Source organism: Notolabrus celidotus, chromosome 7, assembly GCF_009762535.1.
Source record: "Notolabrus celidotus isolate fNotCel1 chromosome 7, fNotCel1.pri, whole genome shotgun sequence".
NCBI classification, from domain to species: Eukaryota; Metazoa; Chordata; class Actinopteri; order Labriformes; family Labridae; genus Notolabrus; species Notolabrus celidotus.
Window position 1 is genome coordinate 21,695,091 of NC_048278.1, and position 21,232 is coordinate 21,716,322.

General features: G+C 39.5%; 1 protein-coding gene and 1 long non-coding RNA gene across 3 annotated transcripts in view; one reads left to right on the top strand and one right to left on the bottom strand.

The window, feature by feature from the left end:
- The window catches only part of ctnna2 (catenin (cadherin-associated protein), alpha 2), a 422,437-nt gene that overhangs the window by 60,381 nt on the left and 340,824 nt on the right, over positions 1-21,232 (top strand).
- Positions 16,909-20,579, bottom strand: LOC117815973. Of its 2 annotated transcripts, none has more exons than XR_004631885.1 (3): positions 20,359-20,579; positions 19,914-20,021; positions 16,909-17,223 (listed from the first exon to the last, which is right to left on the bottom strand). It is a non-coding gene; the product is annotated as an uncharacterized LOC117815973 (long non-coding RNA). The 2 variants fall into 2 exon arrangements; XR_004631884.1 differs by having other exon boundaries at positions 20,312-20,579.

Sequence of the window (21,232 nt, forward strand, 5' to 3'; positions counted from 1 at the left end):
CAGTCAGGCTTTATATTGGTACAACCCCAGCTTTATTCTCTGTAGGACCATCATTAAAAATCAATCCATCCACCCATCCTCCCATTACTCTGAAGTCCATAGGAGGGTGTGGTTAAATAACATTTCATCAAGAATCTGCTCACAAAGCACGGCAAGTTGCCAGAAACCTGGCAGAAATGTTATTAAAGTGATACAATCCAAATGAATGTAAGGTGCAAAAAGGTTCTGGGTACCTTGTGTCATCACAACTTGTGTGGAATTATTTGATCCTAATATAATATCTTATTCAGCTTAGATCTATTATGCAGCCAGGTTGGAGCTAAGTTATTAGCGCTACAGTGGTGTAGTAATCCTGCTCCCTACAGGCTAACAAAAGTTACTAAGAGATTGGCATTGATCGGAATCTGTATGGTGGATCCATCATTGTGGGATATGAGCCTGACTAGATGATGTATTGGCCAGGTCAATTGTTTGACATCAGTTTATGTAAAATGACTTTGCCTGTGGCTATGTGGCTTGTACTAGTTCATTTACTGGTTTTAAGAACCAAGCTATCACCTCGATTGAAAATAGATACAACTAGCACATTTTTAATCAATCACTTTTTAATGTGCACAAGTGTGACACATTTTAATTTAAAGATCAGCTTTTATTTGTTGCTCTTGTGAGATTGATTATTTTTTCTGTATTGTATATAATTGCTTCACAGCTTTGTTCAGTTTGGGATTCAAATAAACATTAATTAATTTTTTTTTTAATAGCCAAAATATATTCACTGCATCTAAATGCACATCTTACATTTAGTTTTCAATTATACATTTCAGCATTGAAAGATATAGATAAACTTTATTGATCCCCTATTGGGGGAAATTTGTTTGTTCCAGCAGCTTACAACACGGGACAGGAGAATACAACAATGTGCTTACATAGTTAAAAAAAATAGATTAAAAAAAATAAAAATAATAGTCATAATGATAAGATGAATATAAAATAAATTAAACTAAAATATAGTAAATATAAGATATATTCACTGTGTACACTTCTATCTTATGAATCGATAGTAAGGTATGTTATTGCACAGATAAAATTTCACCAGGTTTTTATGAGCATACGCAGTATGAAAGCGCACAGCGAGCGATTTAAATATGAGAAGTTTACAGTCAGAATAGGCATAGTTTCACAAGGCTGATAGTATTTCTGTTCTTAGTTCTAAAAGTGGCCATACGGGTTCTTTAAAATTGACTCTATGCCTTTTTTATTATCCTCATTATTATTTATAAAATGAGTTTCATTTATTAATTTGTCTTTTTTAATTTTCATTATTACTCTGTTATTATTGTTATTATGTATTTACTTATTTTTACTTTTGTATTGGCTATAATTTATTTATTTTTACTTTCAGACTATGGACTAGGTGTTTTCAAAAGTCATTTTTTTTGCCTCTGAGTCTAATGGCTGCATAATTATTCTGTGATATGTTGGCTGAGTCTAAAAAAATGTTTAAAGAAATAAATAATAAAAGTGGCCATACCTTTTTAACAATGGCTAAGATGGCCTTTTAAGTACAAAGTGAGAGCATATCACTGTCACTCAATTATGTCGTTAGAAACCTTTATTTTCTCAGTCCACCAAATGTGAATTATTTGAACAGACAAATCCCCCTTCAGCTTTCAGCTGTTGGAAATCTGTAAAACAATCAAGGTCTCTGAAAAAGCTTGGTGGTTTTTTGTTTGGAGCTTTACTTGAGGGGTGAAATTACGTGTGATAAGGTTTCAGCCTCATCATTGAGAACCCTCTTGAAAAGTAAGCAAAGTCATTTCAAATCTCCCAACAACGGAGAGAATAGTGTTTGTCAGTGAGCACCTTTTCTCATTCTGGCGTTATAACTCTGGTGTGTTCCTCAGCTGCTGCAAGGATTTCTGTTTTATAGATTCTGCCTTAGCCTCCCACAAATGTCACTGTCTCCAGGGAAAAGTAATCGATTTTGAAGACTGAATTGTGAATTGTTAAAAGTATTTGGCTTTTGTTGGTCAGTGGCCCTTTCAGTTCAGAGTGTATGAAATGACATCAGTACAGAAAGAACCACCTCAGACAGTTCACTGTACTTTGTACGCCTGATACTGATAATTTTATCACCTTTATGTCTGGCAAAATCTCACTCGGAAGAATTCATGTTATTCATGTGAACTCGCATGGCTCAGACTGCAGGCTTTGAAGACTGTCCTTTTAAAGTTGGATCTGCATGCGCACATGTGCATGTCACTTTGAATCTGTCTGTCATGGTGAGACACTGATTCACTTCAGGGCAAGTCTGTGGTCCAGCATGACTTGACTTTGTCATTGAAAGATGTCACAATGATGACGATTATATTTTCAACAAAAATATGAGTCAGGATTTTTGTAAAAAAGGTGTACACTTGCACTGATAGGTAACAGTCAGATATTGTTACTACTTTACTTATTTTCCTATATGAAGGGCAATTTCTATCAGGTTTTATTATGGCTTTCATATAAAAACACTTTGCAGGCTTCACCCATTCTCTGTAAAAACAGCATGAAAAACTGTTTTACCATCACAATTGTGATAAATGCATATGCAGAACACACTATGTCAGCTATATGACCTGAAACACAACATGCTTACACTATTTTTTGCTTACTGCAAAAGGAAAGTTTATCCCGTGTGTGATCTGCAGAGTGATGGGAAATTTATTATCAGGGTGAATATTAGGGATGATCCATGGTGACTTATTTCTTAGTTCTTAAATGGAAATTTAAATTCTAATTAACTGACTAATCTAGATGTAAGAAAACTCAATTCAGCTTTATTTATATAGCACTTTTCATACATACAAACATGCAGCCCAAAGTGCTTCACAAAAGAACAGAGAGACAGAAAAATACAGTAATAGTGAAATTATAAAAGGCATGATCATAAATAAAATGCTTAAAAATAAAATAAAACCAATACAGTAAAATGAATAAAATGAGTGAGAGTGTTTCTGAACATCCGAGCAGAGCACTAGCATAGTTCTGGCTAGTGGTGGGTGGCTGTGCTACAGCATGGACACAACACCAGACTGGCATTTTGGGCCTGTAGTAATTTGTTAGAACCAGCCAGTAGCAAGGATGACAACTTTTAATCGTTCAGTTGACTAAACGTGCACATCCCTATAGTTCAATAACTAGAGGTGCATTTCGACCAAGAGTTCCGGGGTCTTTTAGCACCCAGAACTACTTTCCCCGGAACTAAAAGGTTCCTCTGCCCCCTTCTCGATTCAACCACAGGCTGAAGTCCCAGGTATATTGTGCAAATCAGGCCAGTGACATATGGAGAAAAAACATTATATTAAACAGTATTTTGAAATCTTAATAAATAACTAAACTAGTATGCATTCCCAGGAACTCCCTCTGTGTTTCAACAACTGTGTAAACTCCACAAACACTGTTACGTTCAGCCGAAAGTCCCAGGACCTTTGAAAAGTACTACCCTTAAAGCAGGGGCTTTTCAGGGGGAGATTAACTTCCCCTGAACTTAATTTAGACCCTGGTTCCTCCGGTCGAAACGCATGTAGTTCAGGGGTAAAGTCCCTAGTTCCATGGTAAAGTTCCTGGGGTCGCCTTAGTTGTGGCTCATTTTTCCCGTTTACCTGAAGCTATCACCCCACTTAAAGTATGTTAGCTTGGGAAATAAGTTTGTCTGTGTCAGCCCCACCCCTGTGTACTCCAAGTTCAATCGTGAGGCAAAGAGGGGGCGCAGATTTTGGTGTTTGATAGCAACAGAGACTAGAAGAGGAATTGCATTTTACTGCACCAAGGGGAGATCATCATTATGGGCGGCTTCGGAAAAGACCAGAAAACTCTGGCAGCTACAATGCAACACCTGCACACCTACATGCTATTCAGTGATACAAACTACAATTGCAGTCCCTGGTCCCAGACAAAGCCATACTCAACTCAAGGGAACACTGCTTTAAGAGCAGGGACAGTAATTATGCACTGTAAAAGTACCAAATGTGATCAGAGCGGGAATACGAGGACATTAAACTCACTCAGACCACAGTGATATTGGTTTCCGTGAACGCATCACATGACCTGTGAATGCACAAAGCTGGGTCAGGGGACACAAACACACAGAGAAGATAGCTGGAAGTTGAGCTGATTATAGCAACATAGAGGCTTTAATAATCCTAACTGAAATAGCTGTATCTGTTTGAAGGCTTATTTGTGAAATGAGACTTTTTAACGCTTATGTTGAACCAACATGCGACCTTCAATCCGGGTCTGATCTCCACCGAGAGATCTTTGATCCGTTGCGCCCCTAGTATGGATCGTCATCACACCACACAGTGAAGTAACCTTTGCTGCTGTCTATCAGTGCATGTATTCCCGTTTGCAACACCTCCTCTCTGCTCTGGTTAACACTGTGTGTATATGTGCAGGCAGACATGTTGACAATGTTTACATTGAGTTGCTTCACCTGCAGGAAACATTTGGCGTGTTGTTGTGTGAGTCACAGACAGCATAAGAAGGTGAGCTTCTGTCTCAACAGTTGCTTTTTAATATACTGTATATTTCAATATTATTAAAAACAGCAAATACATGGGGTAGGCTCTCTCATCTTTACTTTCTAGGCCTGTGTTGGAGCAGTGCATTTATCACTCATCTGGTAAGCTACCTGAATATCTCACATGCCTAAATTGAAGGCTATACTCCTAACTGTGATGTGATTGCTATTTTGGTTAATTGTATTGCTCAGAGCACTGATGTAGTCTTTATAAGCATCGCTGATGTCTGCCGTAATTCCTACTTTTATTATGTAGGCTACAGTTTCACAGAAGAAGAAACAAGTCTGCTTATTGATGATCAAATCTGTGCTGACCTGCTCATACCTGATACCTTATTTTAGGCTACTCATTAAGATGTTAACCCTCCTGTTATGTTCATTTCTCAGGAACATCCTGGGTCAATTTGACCTGGGGCATATTTAGTTATCCAAAAGTGTCAAAAACCCCAATAAACACATTTTTAATCTCATCATTAACTCCATTACTACCATTTAAACGAATATTTAGTGCAATGACGTTCTTTAATTCTCACAAATCATGGCTCAATGAGGATAACTCACCCGATTTCATGAAAATTCATGTTAAAACTTTAAAAAGTAAAATGTTGGTAGGACTCCCTTGCAGAGAATCTTGGTATGTTTTGCCCCTCCCCTGGTGAGTGTCCACACTATGTTGGGTTGAGTTGCCCGCGGGAGCAGAGAAGGTGGGGTGAGATATGTCACACAGCTGCAAAGACACATTAGTATTTGACACTTCTGACCCCTTTTAGCCTCTACTTTGACTGCAGGGTCAAATTGACCAACAAACAGTATCTGTGTAATATAAACATGCAGGAGGGGGTTGCAAATATGTGAAATGAACCATTTTTATTTTATATGTTATTTACGCTAATTAAGCCAAGCAGAAGAAGTTTAATACCAAAGAAATACTTTTAACTTTTATTTTTATTTTTGAAATGGGTCAATATGACCCGGAACATAACAGGAGGGTTAATGAAGTTACAAGAAACCAAAGCATGGGTGAAGATGTCAGACATGTAATCGAACTTGTCCTGACTAAGCTCAGAAACTTGTGTCTGTCAGTCTCAGCAGCAACAAGGTAACTCATGCTTCCACAGAAACAGACGGCTGGCAAAATTTGTGGATGTAGCATGTTGACATCAGTGAATGAGCACTGACAAAGCAGTCTGGTGAGCTGTGCTAATTTGCGCGCGAACAATTGGTGTCATTCAATAACTGTTTTTTCTAGCCAGGAGAGGTCATGTTGACACACGCGTGCTACTTTCACACTCTGCTTCAGCTGTCTATCTTCGTAGTGCCAGCTTATTGTTTTGAAATCTATCAAAACAAATCTGTGCAGAGTCTTGCCGGAGGCCATTAAGTGTCTCATCCTTTCAGTACTTGTGTCTCTCCGAGGCCTCACTTGTCTTTCCTTCCACCCCCACCATTGGCTACATCTGGGACCAGTGTGGGCCCCATATATTGCCCCTGCTCCTCCCCCACACTGTGTGTGCTTTGTCTTGGTGCATTAACTTTTCTATTGTTAGGGGACTGCCTTTCTTTGCTGTTACAGAAAATCCATATGCTGACCAGGGGCCACTCTTTTTTCAACACATACATTCATACAAAGTGAAATGATCTGCTTAAGTCAAGATAAGATAGATCTTTGCTATAAATAAACCAAAAAAACGGGGCGTTAAAGGCTTAGAGTGTACCAGCTGCTTTTGTGATTTTCACAGAAATGCCTTACAGTGCAGCGGGAGCATTCATTTTTTAGTGCCTTCACCACTTTCTCAGAATTTATCATCATATGTTTGCAGAGTGTACTTCCTATTATACTCCTCTCCCTTTGTGTCTCCTGCTGTCACTCACAGTTTAAAGCCTTTCTCCCCATTAAGAGAACAAGGGATTATCTACCCCAAAAGTGATCGAGATATTTGCAGTTTCAGTTGACGTAGAGTAAGTATACTGACGTCAGAAGGAAACACTTTCACTCTAACTAAAGGAATGTGCAAATAGGCAGGGAAACTGTGAATTTCTGTGAGTGAAACTGGAACTTTAGTGGCTTGTCTGAAGCGATTCTTCTTGCTCCGGCATAGATAGATGCACAAAGCCCTGGTTGGCTGGACTGTTGTTTTCATCTGAGAAACAGCTGTCAGTGAGCTGATAAGCAAACTTGCTTTAACTTCTATGTATGGAGGTGGCTCTGTTATTATGTTTAACAAAATCAAAACTTTAAGTCTAACCTTGAACCAGACTTGTACAAATGATTAGATGTTAAATTTTTTTTATGAATTTGGACCTCCCACCAGCTGCCAAGGTTGGAAAGGAAAGTTTTCTGAAACACTGTGTAGTAAGCAGTAACGTTAAATAAACAGGTGTTAAATAGGTGTTAGAAAAGGAGTACTTTGAATGATGAGACAAATGGCATCTTGCCTGCAAGGCAGACAAAAAAACATATTGATTAATTAGTAAAACTCATTTAAAAGAGGCTGCCTTCGCAGCATGGAAGGACATTACTTATGTGAAGTCTGTTGTTTGGATAAGAAACAATAGATTTTACCTGATTTAAGGTGCCCCATGGAGATTTTCTGTTAACAAACAAAAGTAATGTTTACATTTATAGTTTCTCACCAAATCATTCAGTGTGTATCCTGGAGGTCCTTACTTATATACCATTTACAAAGCTTATTTGTACACAAACTTATCCTCCTTATTTTTTAGGTGCTTTGCTACGTTTGTTTGCATGCCAGGGAGAAAGGCAGTGAATGCATGGTGCAAAACATGAAAACAGGCTGCATAGCCCTACAATTAATTCTCCCTTCCGGCCCGGCCTACCTTTGGACACCCTGATCCTGCTCTTAATCCACACAAAATGACTATGTGGGAATGCATTTATAAATATTTCTGCAAAGCTGTTAATCTCCTGCTTCAAGTAATTATCACAACTGTTTTTACCCTCAGTTTGGCACTAAAATGTGATTGCAGTAGAAAGCAGTTGTCAACTCTGCCTTGGCTACTTTAAGCTGACACAGATGCATTGCTGTACAGTTGCCATGAAAAAGGGATTTGCCCATTATAGCCTTTCAAAGGGAAGTTTGGAATATATTTCCTGCACAGCAATGCATTCAAGAGTTAATCTTGGGAATTAGTTGAGAGGTATCCAGTGGTCACCAAAGCTTCTAGTGCTACATCCAACCAGTACCCTCAGGTTTACACTCACCTTCTGCTTTGAGCTTCTCGTCTTCTGGGTTTCAGATTTATTTAGTGACTGAACATTTTCTGCTTTTTTTGCTGCCTGACATTCTCTCAAATAAGTCATTTTAAAAGGTAGAATAAAGACCTGGATTAAAAAGAAGTCCTGTAATGGTTTGTACAGTTTTATTAAACTGCTGAAGGTGTTAGTTTTTATGGACTAATAGGAGGTAATTTTCAGTTAAAAAGACCAACAACATAAATAAAGTTGACAACTTTTTTGAAGATTCACACAAAAGGCCCTGCAGACAAAAAAATGTTCCTGCTATAACTTTTAAACGTTGAAGGCCACACAGTTAATTTACTTTTACATTACTAAACAACCGTGCCATTACCAGTAAGTACCTTGACAACATGGGGCAATAAATGATTCTTGTTGCAATCAAACAAATGTTTGTCCAGAGTTCAAGAAAAAGTTCAAGTAGGAATACTCAAATGGATGAGGCTTCTACTGTTCAGGATTTGGTGCGTTGTTGAAAACAGTTGATTTTGGTCCAAAGGAACTTGGAACATCATATGTAGTGCTAAACAGTCACTATAATACCAACTGAAGCCCAACATGTCCTACAAATTAGACAGAGTCCTGAGGAAATGCTACATTCAAATTCATGCTTGTTTTCCATAACTACCAACTCTAGCTTTAAAGTCTACTTTTTCGCATTAAATATCACATTAAAGTGCTTGTAAACACACATCAGGGAGAGACACTCAGAGCTTCTATACCCACAAGTGCACGTTTTTTGTTCTTTTTCATTTGTGTACCTTTTTGCAAATTGACCGTTCTGTTATTGTCCATTATCAGCAATGTCAAGTCTGATTCAGGCCTATCGGTAACAATATAACAGTATTCTATACTACCTATATACTACCTTACTACCTATATACTAAGATATGAATGGATGAATGGGTAGGATCAGGATCTGATCAGACTCACATATTGAAGTCCCTTGCTTGCAGGAACAGCAGTTTCAGCCTTGTTTGAAGTGTCTTGATATATATTTTTTCCGAGACACATTCCAGCCAACCGGGGGCAGGTGTCTTCAGAGGGGGTTTAAGAGTATTTATTTAACTTTGCAGGGTGTGCATTATGTTTTTTAAGGAAGGTTTTTCATCATGCCTGCTTTGATAATTTCCCAGGGTTGTGCTCTACTTTGATCAGCCTTTTTTGGCCGCCTTGAGAACACAGCTCTGGAGAGCAGCGATATGACAGGTTGAGCATTGACTTCTGCTTTAGAGACTCCCCCATCGCTCTGGCAAGTGTGTGTATGTGCTTAACTTCTCTCTGATCTGGGTCAGTGCAGTGTCGGCATATTAACTTTCCATAATGACAAATGACAGGGATTGTAGTCACAAAGTTAGCGTTGTGTAGTAAAGAGGCTCTGAAGCCCATTTTATGCAGTGCAAGCAGAGTTTCAACTTTTGAGTATTTTTATCTGTGACGAATATGCATATGTATTTTGCAAAACTCCAGAGCTAAGAATATTTCTCACTAGAAAGCAATGGTGTATACTTTCCTAAAGACATTTTTACCCCTGTGCTGCAGAGAGAGAAAGAAACACCCCAGCTTACCCTCACTTTATTTGGGCTGCTTTTCTTTGCAACACATGGCTCCATAGGTACATAGACCTCCAAACTGCCTTCAGGATATCTTCTGAAGTAGGATGTTATTACCATTTTTAGAATAATTCTGCAATATCCTAACGTTACTTAATTTTCTCTTATGTTGCATACATGTTGTGTTTCCACTACATGTAAGTAAACATGAGGATTTTCATGATCCTAAATGCTGCTTGTTTTAGCACTTAGTTTGACCTTATTTCTCTGCTCCCTGAATGCTTATCATGTATTAACCTCATTTGTTAATACATTCATGGTGGTGGAGTTAATCCATGTCTGCATGGACCCACAGAGGGAGGAGTCTTGATCCTGATTCTTCCCTCTGAGACCTCCAGACGAGATAGAAACTCAGAGATAGTGACCCCTGAGGGGAAAATTGAAGTCAGATTGTACAAATAAGGCGCTGTGAATATGAAATTGATATATTTGAGATATGAATGTGGTTGAATTCATATCAACACAGAGATAAAGAAAGGCTAAATGTGAATGACTTTGTTGTGCATGAATGACATGATACTTGGTTGACTCACTGTAAATCGCTTATTTTTTTTCCTTGTTTATGAGTAATGGCAGCCAAGCCAACAGAAAGTCTAATTATGAGTTGTGTTGCCTGTACTGGTCTGGTCCCCTTGAAACAAAAAACCATGGAGAAATAAAGAAAGAAGAAAACCCATATTAGCTGAAACATGAAGTATTCGTATACGCAAACATGTTGAATTGAAAACATAATGTGATTGTTAGAGATTTCACTGGCTCTGTTGATTTCATTCTGTGGGTCCTTGTCTTTCCATGTATGTTTTAATGGCTGTTGAGTCTAACCTAGCCTGCATTGGGTGAGAGGCAGGATACACCAAGGACAGGTCACCGATCTGTCAGGGTTAATACAATCAAACAGCCACATGCACAGAGCTTCGGAGTTTCCGGTTTATCTCCCACCTTTCCTCTTACTGTTCAAAGAAACCTACATTAACATGTTTTTTCATAGATGTGTAAATACCCAAAAATTCATGTTATTCTAATGCAGGAATATGTTTTGGTTTTAGTGTGTGAGGAAGGAAATGAAAAGTCTTATTCATTTGAAATCAGACTTTCCTTTAGAGACTGTGTGCATAGTGAAGTAGCAGATGGAGTGGTGGCAGAGGGCATGCCGGTTGATTCCTCCCCATTGGAGGTGCTGTGGCAGGGTGCAGTATTGTGATTTTAGTTTGTTGATGGAAGATTGATGTCAGCGTTTTTGGATTTAATATGGTGACATGCTGAAGTCAAAATTCAGCCATGTATCTGTAATTCTTGGCAAAAACAGAGGAAGTACTTTCAGTTTGTTGTTGGGGTGTGTTAATCAATTTCCTAAGTTTGATCTAGGTTGTTTTTCTCGTGTTTGTTTGAGTTTCTGAGTTTTTGCTTGCACAATCTTTCACAGTTCCTTGATATTAAATTGTATCCATGAAACAGGTGGTGAAAAAAGTTATTCTTGAATAATTTCTGCAAGGTTGTGGTCTGTGTAAATAGGTGAAAAAAAGTGGTCTGTTTCCCGTTCGTGCTTTCACCAGCATTGAAAAGTTCTAGCCATAGCCATCTGTTTTCTTTGCGATTGCCTATGAGCTGCTGGATGGACTGGCTCCGTATGACAGGTGCTGAATCAATACAGACACGCGAGCAGGGCTCTGACTCAGCAGAATATCTGTCTTAACTGTCACTGCTGTTCCCTGCTTTGTTGAGATGCACAGAGGCATGCTGCCATCCAGAAACTCAGGACACGCTCTGTCACACTGTACCTTCTTCTTGCCCTGTACAGAAACATCAGAGAAACCATCCTTTTCTTATGTTGCACAAAACTCACCAAGCTCTCTGTCAGCGAATGAAACAAACTCCCAGATATCACGCACACTGTCTTCGAAAACCATTTGTTTCCCCACTGCCAACCTCCACACCCTTATTGGCACTGCCATCGCACGCAAGGACTCCTAATAGGACACGACCTAAGCCACCCCGTGTACTCATGCCTCACACTACTCCCATCCAGCCACAAATACAGAACTATTATATTTAAGAAAGCATGCTGTGGATAGAGCTGTGTGTGCTTTGCTTTCACTGGTGGGTTATCTGTTGTGTTTTTTAAATATGTACTCTTTTAAATTATTCTTTTAAACTATTTGTTTTTATTGATTGTGTTTTTAAGCTTGTACAGCCCTTTGGTCAACTGCGGTTGTTTTAAATGTGCTATAAAGTTTCACTTGACTTGACTTGAAGGAGTTAGGGGGCTTAGCTTGTTTCTTAGTGCTTTTGGGCTTCGGAGTCCTCACGATAACCGTCTATTGTTGGAAGAACATCATTTATTTGGTTTATGATGGTGAAATGACGAAACATGAAGGTAGTAGTGGACTGATAATGTTTTAATAAATAAAAAATAATATTTTATGACATTTTATGACACAAACTTTTAAGACATTATGCAAAAATGGCTCCCAAGTTGAAAAATAAAACAGTATAATGTGTTATTTTGTTACTATATCTCTAAAGTTAACAATGTTTGAATCACTGAGCTTTCTACAGTGTTGTTGCCTTTTTTTATTCAATATTCATGCTGGGCCAACTGAAATCAAGCTTCTGGATCACTGGTTCTAAGCAGAAATGCTCCCTGTGGTCTCAAAAAAACCCTTCTGCTTCTCTCCCCAAGAGATTTGATCTCAGCACCGAGTTCACACAAGGGCGCTGCTCTTGCCAAACAGTAGCCCTGGCACTGTAGCATCAAACCGTAGCCAGAAGGAGCTCAAGTGCGCCCAGTTGGAATGTTAAAGCAGCCACATCCGGAAGGTAGACCGTCCTTGTGTTCCTGCTTTGTCAGAGAACTTGTATTGAGTTGATGGTGGAGCCATACTCCTTAAATTCCCCTCAGGTGTGTAAGGTAATATGACGTTAATCAAAATGTCACTGAGGTGTAAATTAATCTGTACTTGACAAGATTGAATCTGTGAGTCATCGTAGCCACTGTGGTCTGAAAATTGACGTCTCAATGAGCTGTCAGACTGCATCAGTCTGTTCTTACTCATTAAGCCTGATTTAAATACTTCTGAGTCAAATGTACCCCAAAGTATAAGTTTGCAAAGCCCTGTACCAACACAGAAGCCTACAAACATGCACCTCCCCAAAAATGTAACTATGCATTAAAACAACATAGATCGCAAACCCTGTGATTGATCTGCTGGGTAGCATGGTATCTTATGTATACAACATTTCAGCTATCACCGCCTACAATGAACCAGCCGCTACATATATCATCTCATCTGACGCAATAATTGCAATATACATCAACTGCTGCTCAACAGTTGCAGCTCCAGCTCCAACATAATACGCTCAGATTTAGTTGCCATGGTTTCCTTTGCACAAACAAGAACTTGGCTCGGTCATTTTCTTTTTTTTTTTTAAGTTATATTTTTAGGGCTTTTACACCTTTACTTATAGTGGAGAGGACAGTGGATAGTGTAGGAAACTGGGAGAGAGTGGGGGAATGACATTTGGGAAAGAGGATTTGAACCCAGGCAACCCGCGACATGGCATGCAACTTAACCTTTAGGCTAAGTCCGCGCCCGGCTCGGTCACTTTTTTAATAAAAGCTCAAATTTGAGTTTAAAGACATAATATATATCATCTAATGTAAAGCTTGCAAAAGGTTATAGATTGGAGTTTTGATCATACATGTTTTTACGGATAATTAATAACACATCACACTTCAAACACAGTTTTATGGAAAATCATGGTGCTGACAAAAATGGTTGATCTCTATTGACAGATTCTACATAGAGGTATAAAACCTGTAGCCGGGGCTCTGGATTTTAATGTGACTATATTCACTTGTCCAAGCAGCATTGACTTTTCACTGAAGCAGGGCCTGACATTTGCAGCGAAAAAAAGCAGGCAGCTATCCACTGCTAACACATCAGACAACAACTTAATTATTTGCCTAAAACAGTTCAGCTAAAGCAAAAGACAATAATTGATTACATTTCCCCACTTCCTGAAGAATATCAGATATCTTACTGCCATTCAATACTCCAGCACTATGAAAGTCTTTGTTTTCTCCGCTTAAGGAAAAACCTGACAGAGCTTGTATTGTAACGTTTGCAAATCTGTACTACGATTTTGTTACTGTGGTATCCTTAGAGGCAGATTTATACTTCTGCTTTAAATCGACGGGGTAGCCTACGCCAGGGGTACGCGTAGCTCCCGTACATACGCAGAGGCCTACGCACGTAGCTGATGTGCACCTCCTCAAAAATGTAAGTACGTGTAGAATCGTCGCAGACCGCAAGCCCTGTGGTTGGTCCGCTCGGTGTTTCCCGCATTTACAGCACTACCAGGATCCCGCTCATCAGCCGCACATCGGCGGTATAGTTCATCTCCTTTCTATTCTTCCCTGTCATCATGTCTGTATGATAAACAGCAACATGTATCAGCTGTAGATTAAAATAACACGCTCTGAATCGCTGTGGAAAAGTAAACAGAGATCGTAGCAGGGTCGGAAGCAGGTGACCGGCTATCAGAGAGACCACACTGCCCTCAAGTGTTTCGGCGGAGAATTGCTGCGAGTCACGGACACATTGACGTACAAGTATGTGGTGCTCGTGTCCACGTCAGCCCCTGCTGGGTAGTGGCGAGGCATAAGTATAAATCAGCCTTAAGACTGACAAATTGCAAGTAAATCACAAGAAAACTGTTTTGTTTTTTGGTGGGGTTCATACAATCTTACAGAGTTCTTACTTACAGCGAAACTGGGACTTACCAAACACAGCTGAGAGGGTGCTACTGTACAGTCATGGCCAAAAGTTTTGAGAATGACACAAATATTACATTTTCACAAAGTCTGCTGCTTCAGGGTTTTTAGGTGTTTTTGTCAGATGTTTCTATGGTATAATGAAATACAATTAGAAGCATTTCATAAGTATCAAAAGCTTTTATTGAGAATTACACAGAATTCATGCAATAAGTCAATATTTGCAGTGTTGACCCTTCTTTTTCAAGACCTCTGCAATTCTCCCTGGCATGATGTCAATCAACTTCTGGACCAAATCCTGACTGATGGCAGTCCATTCTTGCATAATCAATGCTTGGAGTTTGTCGGAATTTGTGGGTTTTTGATTGTCCACCCGCCTCTTGAGGATTGACCACAAGTTCTCAATGGGATTAAGATCTGGGGAGTTTCCTGGCCAAGGGCCCAAAATCTTAATGTTTGTTCCCCGAGCCATTTTGTTATGACTTTTGCTTTATGGCAAGGTGCTCCATCATGCTGGAAAAGGCATTCTTCATCACCAAACTGCCCTTGGATGGTTGGGAGAAGTTGCTCTCGGAGGACGTTCTGGTACCATTCTTTATTCATGGCTGTGTTTTTAGGCAAGATTGTGAGAGAGCCCACTCCCTTGACCGAAAAGCAACCCCACACATGAATGGTCTCAGGATGCTTCACTGTTGGCAAGAGACAGGACTGATGGTAGCGCTCACCTCGTCTTCTCCGAACAAGCCTTCCTCCAGATGCCCCAAACAATCGGAAAGGGGATTCATCAGAGAAAATGACTTTACCCCAGTCCTCAGCAGTCCAGTCCCTGTACCTTCTGCAGAATATCAGTCTGTCCCTGATGTTTTTACTGGAGAGAAGTGGCTTCTTTGCTGCCCTCCTTGACACCAGGCCTTCCTCCAAAAGTCTTTGCCTCACTGTGCGTGCAGATGCACTCACACCTGCCTGCTGCCATTACTGAGCAAGCTCTGCACTGGTGGTGGCCCGATCCCGCAGCTGTAACACCTTCAGGAGACGGTCCTGGCGCTTGCTGGACTTTCTTGGGCGCCCTGGAGCCTGTTTGGCAACAATTGAACCTCTCTCCTTGAAGTTCTTGATAATTGGATAGACGGTTGACTGAGGTGCAATCTTACTCGCTGCTATAAACTTCCCTGTTAGGCCCTTTTTGTGCAATGCAATGATGGCTGCACGTGTTTCCTTGCAGGTAACCATGGCTAACAGATGAGGAACAATGGTGTCATGCACCATCTTCCTTTTAAAGTGTCCAGTCACTCAATCATGACAGATTGATCGCCAGCCTTGTCCTCATCAACACCCACAGCTGTGTTAATGTGTGTGACACCTGTGTGTCATTGAAATGATGTTAGCTGGTCCTTTTGTGGCAGGGCTGAAATGCAGTGGAAATGTGTTTTTGGTGATAAAGTTTATTTTCAAGGCAAAGAGGGACTTTGCAATTAATTGCAGTTGAGCTGATCACTCCTCATAACATTCTGGAGTATATGTAAATTGCCATTATAAAAACTGAAACAGCAGACTTTGTGAAAATTAATAGTTGTGTCATTCTCAAAACTTTTGGCCATGACTGTAGAGGATATTCAACAAGGAAATGATGGTATTTGTGTTGCAGTTACAAATCTGAAGGGGTAAATTTAGCTTCACTTTTGATATGAGTACATGGTCTGTATGAGGGATGTCAACAATTCATTGAGTATCGATTCATTGACTGTTAAGAACTTAGTTGAACATTTTTTTTGGTTTGATTTTATATCATGTGGAACAAACATCATGTGGTCTTATATTTCGTTCAGCTATCAGGGAGGTGTTTTAATTTTAAAGCATGTTTTGATGTGGACCAGCTGACTGGTCAGTTCAGTTCCCTTGTTGAAGTCTGAGCCTTCACTTTTATGACTGTATGTTTGCGGAGATTATGAGCCTGCTCCACATATTGATATTCAGCATGTTTAACGTTTTGAACACCTCAATACGATCCGTGGCTATTCAATACTGTCAGTTATATACATTGTGTTGTGAAGGAAAATTTGATTCAGGGGAAAAAACGCATTTGGCATTGATTTTGACATGGAAAACGTCCATGTTTATTTAATGATTAATTGATAATTGAAAATACTTGAAATTTACATCCCTAGTCCGTACACAAGTTGCTAACTGGACTGTGAACCATGCTACAAACGAAAAAGGAAGTCTTAGTCGAAAGTCGTTTATCTTTAATCCATGGCTACACTGGATTGCCGGAAAAGTTGGCCATCATTCCATGGGGCATATGAGGCAGTCTTAAGACACCGTTAAGAATGTGATCGGGATGGTTAACAAGGCGCTGTTATGTTTTCTAACAGATGAGATTGTTGCCTGCCAGCTAAATTTAGAGATTTCAGAATATTAGTAACTCCTCCTCCCATGTTCAGTTGTTTACCAGAAATAGTTAAAGCTGCTTTAGTAGAAGTACTGACATGTGTATCAGTTACATTCACTTTAACAACACACAATACACTTAACACACACACAAACACACAAACACACATGGGCAGCTTGGTTAACACCTGGCCGACTGGGGTAATTACTGTAAACCTGTTAGTAGTTGTCTCTCTGCCATGTCATCAACATTATTCTGAAGAAGCGCTGACACTGGCAGAATATTAATATTGTTTAATGAGCAATAAAAAACAAACAGTACCAACAAGACCCTACATTAGGTGACAAATGAGCTGACATAGGAGGAAACTGCTGCTTGTGGTAAGCTCCCTGCAGATGCCCTCGCTACCACTCCTACATTCTTTGCAAATGTTGCATCCTGACAATAAAAACACGTGACTCACTCTGCGGTGACAGGATGGGAAATGTTTGTCCTGGTGATATCAGCCTCCGTGTGCACACCCCTCGTCTTTTCAGCTCCATCTCACTTCTTCTTGCCATCATTCACAGCTCAAATCTCGTAACGGATTCTCGGCTAAAATTAGATGAAGGGGGAATAGAGTTTCTAAGGGAATAGAATCAAAGTCACAGGAAACAATATGATTTGTGTGGATAGTTGTATAAGACTGTAAAAATGGTTGTTGCTATCTTAACCTTCTCAACTCTAGCAATGACTTGCTTACATACTTTGTCACAGTAATGCAAAATTCAACACTGGTGCTGAGTAAGAGGGGGAAGCTTCGATGTTCCTTTTTCAGGACATTGTTTTTCAAGCTAGAAAGCTTGAACACAGGCAGAATTGTTTCTTTTTTTAAGGATGCAAACCAGGTTGTATAGATTGTTCCCACACTGCTTTAATGTTTCGGCCAATTTATACCTGCTGTGATGTTTTTCCCTTTAAAGTATAACTAAAACATTGGATTGTTATCCCATCTTCGGACCAATTAAAAGCAAACAAGCCAGACCAGACAATTTCGTGCATAACTAACAAACAGACTCACATATTCACAGAAGACAATTTAGAGTCTCCAACCGACCAAACTCAATATGTTTTTAGAATGTGGGGGGAAAACTGAAGCACCAGGTGTAGACTCACTTTAATAAGGAAAGGATATGGACACTCCACATGAGCCTGCAGTGCTAAGTACTGAGCATCTGGGCGGCCCATCTGTGTGCTTATCCTGTTAAAAAGTGTTTGCAAGCAAGAATTCACATGAGCAGCAACATCATGGCCTTAATCAGGATGTTTTGACTTCATGTGCATAAGCTCGTTGTTTCTAATGATGCGTACTCTTCCATGCATCAGGCTTAATATCTCTGACTCATCATGCCACACTCTCTTAGGTTTTTGTTAAATTGTGCTTGTGGAGTATTTACTCAGTCAGTAACTTCAAATGAATAACATTAAAATGTTTAAGGAAGGGGATTTACATAGCTGTTTAAAGCCTGTGAACCATCAGGGCAACTAGATAACATAACAGTTTATGCAAAAATGAAAACAATAAGGCAGCTAGATGTAGGGCTGGGCGATAATTCGATAATGATAATTATCATGATATAATTTTTCTCAATATATAATAAATGTTCGATAAAAATTTGATATAATTAAACAAGGGATCCACCGAAAATTCGGACACCGAAAAGTGCATTTTCGGTTTTCGGCTGAAAAACTTTTATCACCGAAACAACACAGCCGAAACAGACATTTGTGATGACGCAAGCAAAAAACGCATCCAGTACGCACTTGTCTGGATAAGGGCCAACATGTCTGCATCTGTTATTCCTTTAATTGCAGCACTAAAGCGTCTTCTAAGCAAAGAGGTTGAGACGGACCACGGAGTGAAAACAATGAAAAGTACACTCTTACAGTCTGTCAGCACACGTTTCACTGAGATCTATTCAGATCCTCTGCACTTCATCGCGACAGTACTTGATCCGCGTTATAAAAGATCATTACTTGGATGTGGGAATAAAGCAGCGTGCACGAGAAATGATCCAGGCTTGTCTCTCTGAACCAGATGAGGGGCATGCACCCTTGTTGTCTGATATGTTCAATGAGATCCTTGATTTTAGTGAGGTTAGTACACAGTCAGAGCCATAAATGCAATGGTAGGGGAGACCAGGGACAGTTGTAACATTTTTGACATTTCTGTCTCATTTAGCTCTTTTAACCCAGTGTGTTCAAACTGCTTACAAACTAGCTGCAACTAAACTGAGCATGTGCAGAGTGAATCAGGTGATTCCTAGCTGGTCCTGATTGGAACAAGTGCAAGTGTTAAACCTGTAATTACACCCCCCAACCACTGGGAATGAAGGGGGGTCGCTAATATGCCTTAAATGCTATTTGCCACCCAACTAGACAGAAGAAGACGGCATTGAATAGCCAATCATGATGCAGGGTTAGAGGTAGGCAAGGCTTAAGGACATTTGGAGCGGAATGTAAACACAGCTGAAACGAGCGACAGCGACACTGAAGAAAATCAAAACCTACCAGCTCAAAGCAGAGTCGTTAGTCTCACACTGTGTTGACTCTGCATTATTTATTTACTTAACACACTTAATTGAATAAACTTTCAGGATGTGGGTAAAGGAAGAGCACAGAGACAACTTCTGCTGTGAACACGTGTAATGTCCACCGTGATCGTAGTAGAACTGAACACTGAATAACTGTGATGCCTTTCCTGCACTGTGGGAAACAATATCACTCCACCAGTAACCCTTAGTAATCTTAAAGGGGAGCACACAACTCAAATCAGTTCTATATAAACTGATACACAGTTCACAATTTGATATCTTTTTTGTAAATTTAAATCAATTTAAATGCAAATAACCTCAACCCTGAGAAAAATAAGAATCAACTAAAACTTCACAAAAATCTCATCTTACACAAAAGACCTGCTTCCTGTTAGCACCATCAGAAATGATGGATTCAACAAGCACTCAGGAGCAAATATCTGCCCTTTAATTTAAAGGAAGTAATGATTTGATTTGCATCGTGATAATATCTTTTTCTATATCGCCCAGCTCTATTTAGATGTATGATCATTCTTAGTTATCTTAAACATTGGAGTTACTACTTTTGCTTTATCAGTGTCCTTATCTAAAACTTTGAATGGTTTTGTTTGAATGTTTTTTATGTTCTGTTCCTTTCAGTGTACCAAAGTGTCCAAAGGAGGCAGAAAAGATAGAAAACTAAAGCATTATTTACACCAGCACACACACATACACAGAAAACAAACCTAATTAACAACAAACCTTTAATTTGGCCAGCTTTCTTTGCCAAACTCAGCAGGCACAGAGTCTTTAGGCTGCAGTGATGAATTGACCAGTGAGAATGGAAACATCAGCACTTTTTATCACCACCTGTGTGCAAAGTAAATCTGGGTTCAGCTTTTTGTAATGAAACTCTGGGTACTTTCATAAGACAAAAACCATCTCTCTGGTTGTTTGATTCAGAGGTTTCATTCAAGGGCGAGAATCACTCTTGACTCTGCAACAGTTTCATACACGTCACTCATTGTGCAACCATCCAGCAAAACACTTAATTTACTGGAGTCCTTGTGCACCTCAGCAGACCTGTCACTTATCAAACTGAAGCCGCTAACATTTAATTGATCATAACAAAGGAATGAAGTAGTTTTCCTTTTACTCACTTCATTCCGAAACAGCTTGAATTGGTATCTATCTATCAGTGTCTCACCCAGAGGAGTAGAATATTTATGCAAATGCTTGTGCTGTGAATCCTTTCTAGAATAAATCCTTGACACAGGGTAGGTTGGAGGACCAAGAAGCAGACTCGCACACAGGAGCATGTTGTTTGAATAGAGTTAACTTTCAACAAACAGGGAACTGTACAGAACAAAATCACTCTCAGATATTACTAAAACTGAGAGGCTAAACCTGAGCCACAAAATAGGCAGGCAAAAGACACAAGAAACAGCTCACTACTTCTACTTTACAAAACAGCACCCAACCTATATACCCCTCTGATTGCTGATCTGCCTCAGCTGTGAGCTGAGCAGGACAGAGCACACAGGTGGGCTGATCCTGTGGCAACTGAGAGGGGGAGAAGAGAAAAACAAAACACAACAGGATTAATATATTCATAAGAAATAAAAACTAAATGAAATGAACAGAGTCCAACATTCACAGAGGGATCGTGACAATCCTAAAAACTCTTGCCCTGCCCGTCTTCTCCTTGTCCTCTTTCTCTTCCTCCTGTAACTACATCTTCTGGAACAAACCGTCCTTCCCTAAGAGCACATCCTGGGCTGAAGGAAACTGCCATCTCACAAAATAGACAGGGGCATGACATGAACAATGCTTGCATCAGCCTGTGTGTAATTTTATGGACACACAGTACAGATTATACAAAGACTTGAAAAAAATATAATTAATTTCAAAAGAATAAACACATGGGTAATCAAATGAAAGTCATTCTAATATTAAATCAATTAAATGATTTTATTGTAATTATTACATTATTTTATAATAATGTAAAAAATAAATTGCAAGTGCCAATATGTACAAAAATATGCTTTCTGAACTCTCTTCGTATTGGCATTTTTGCTTTC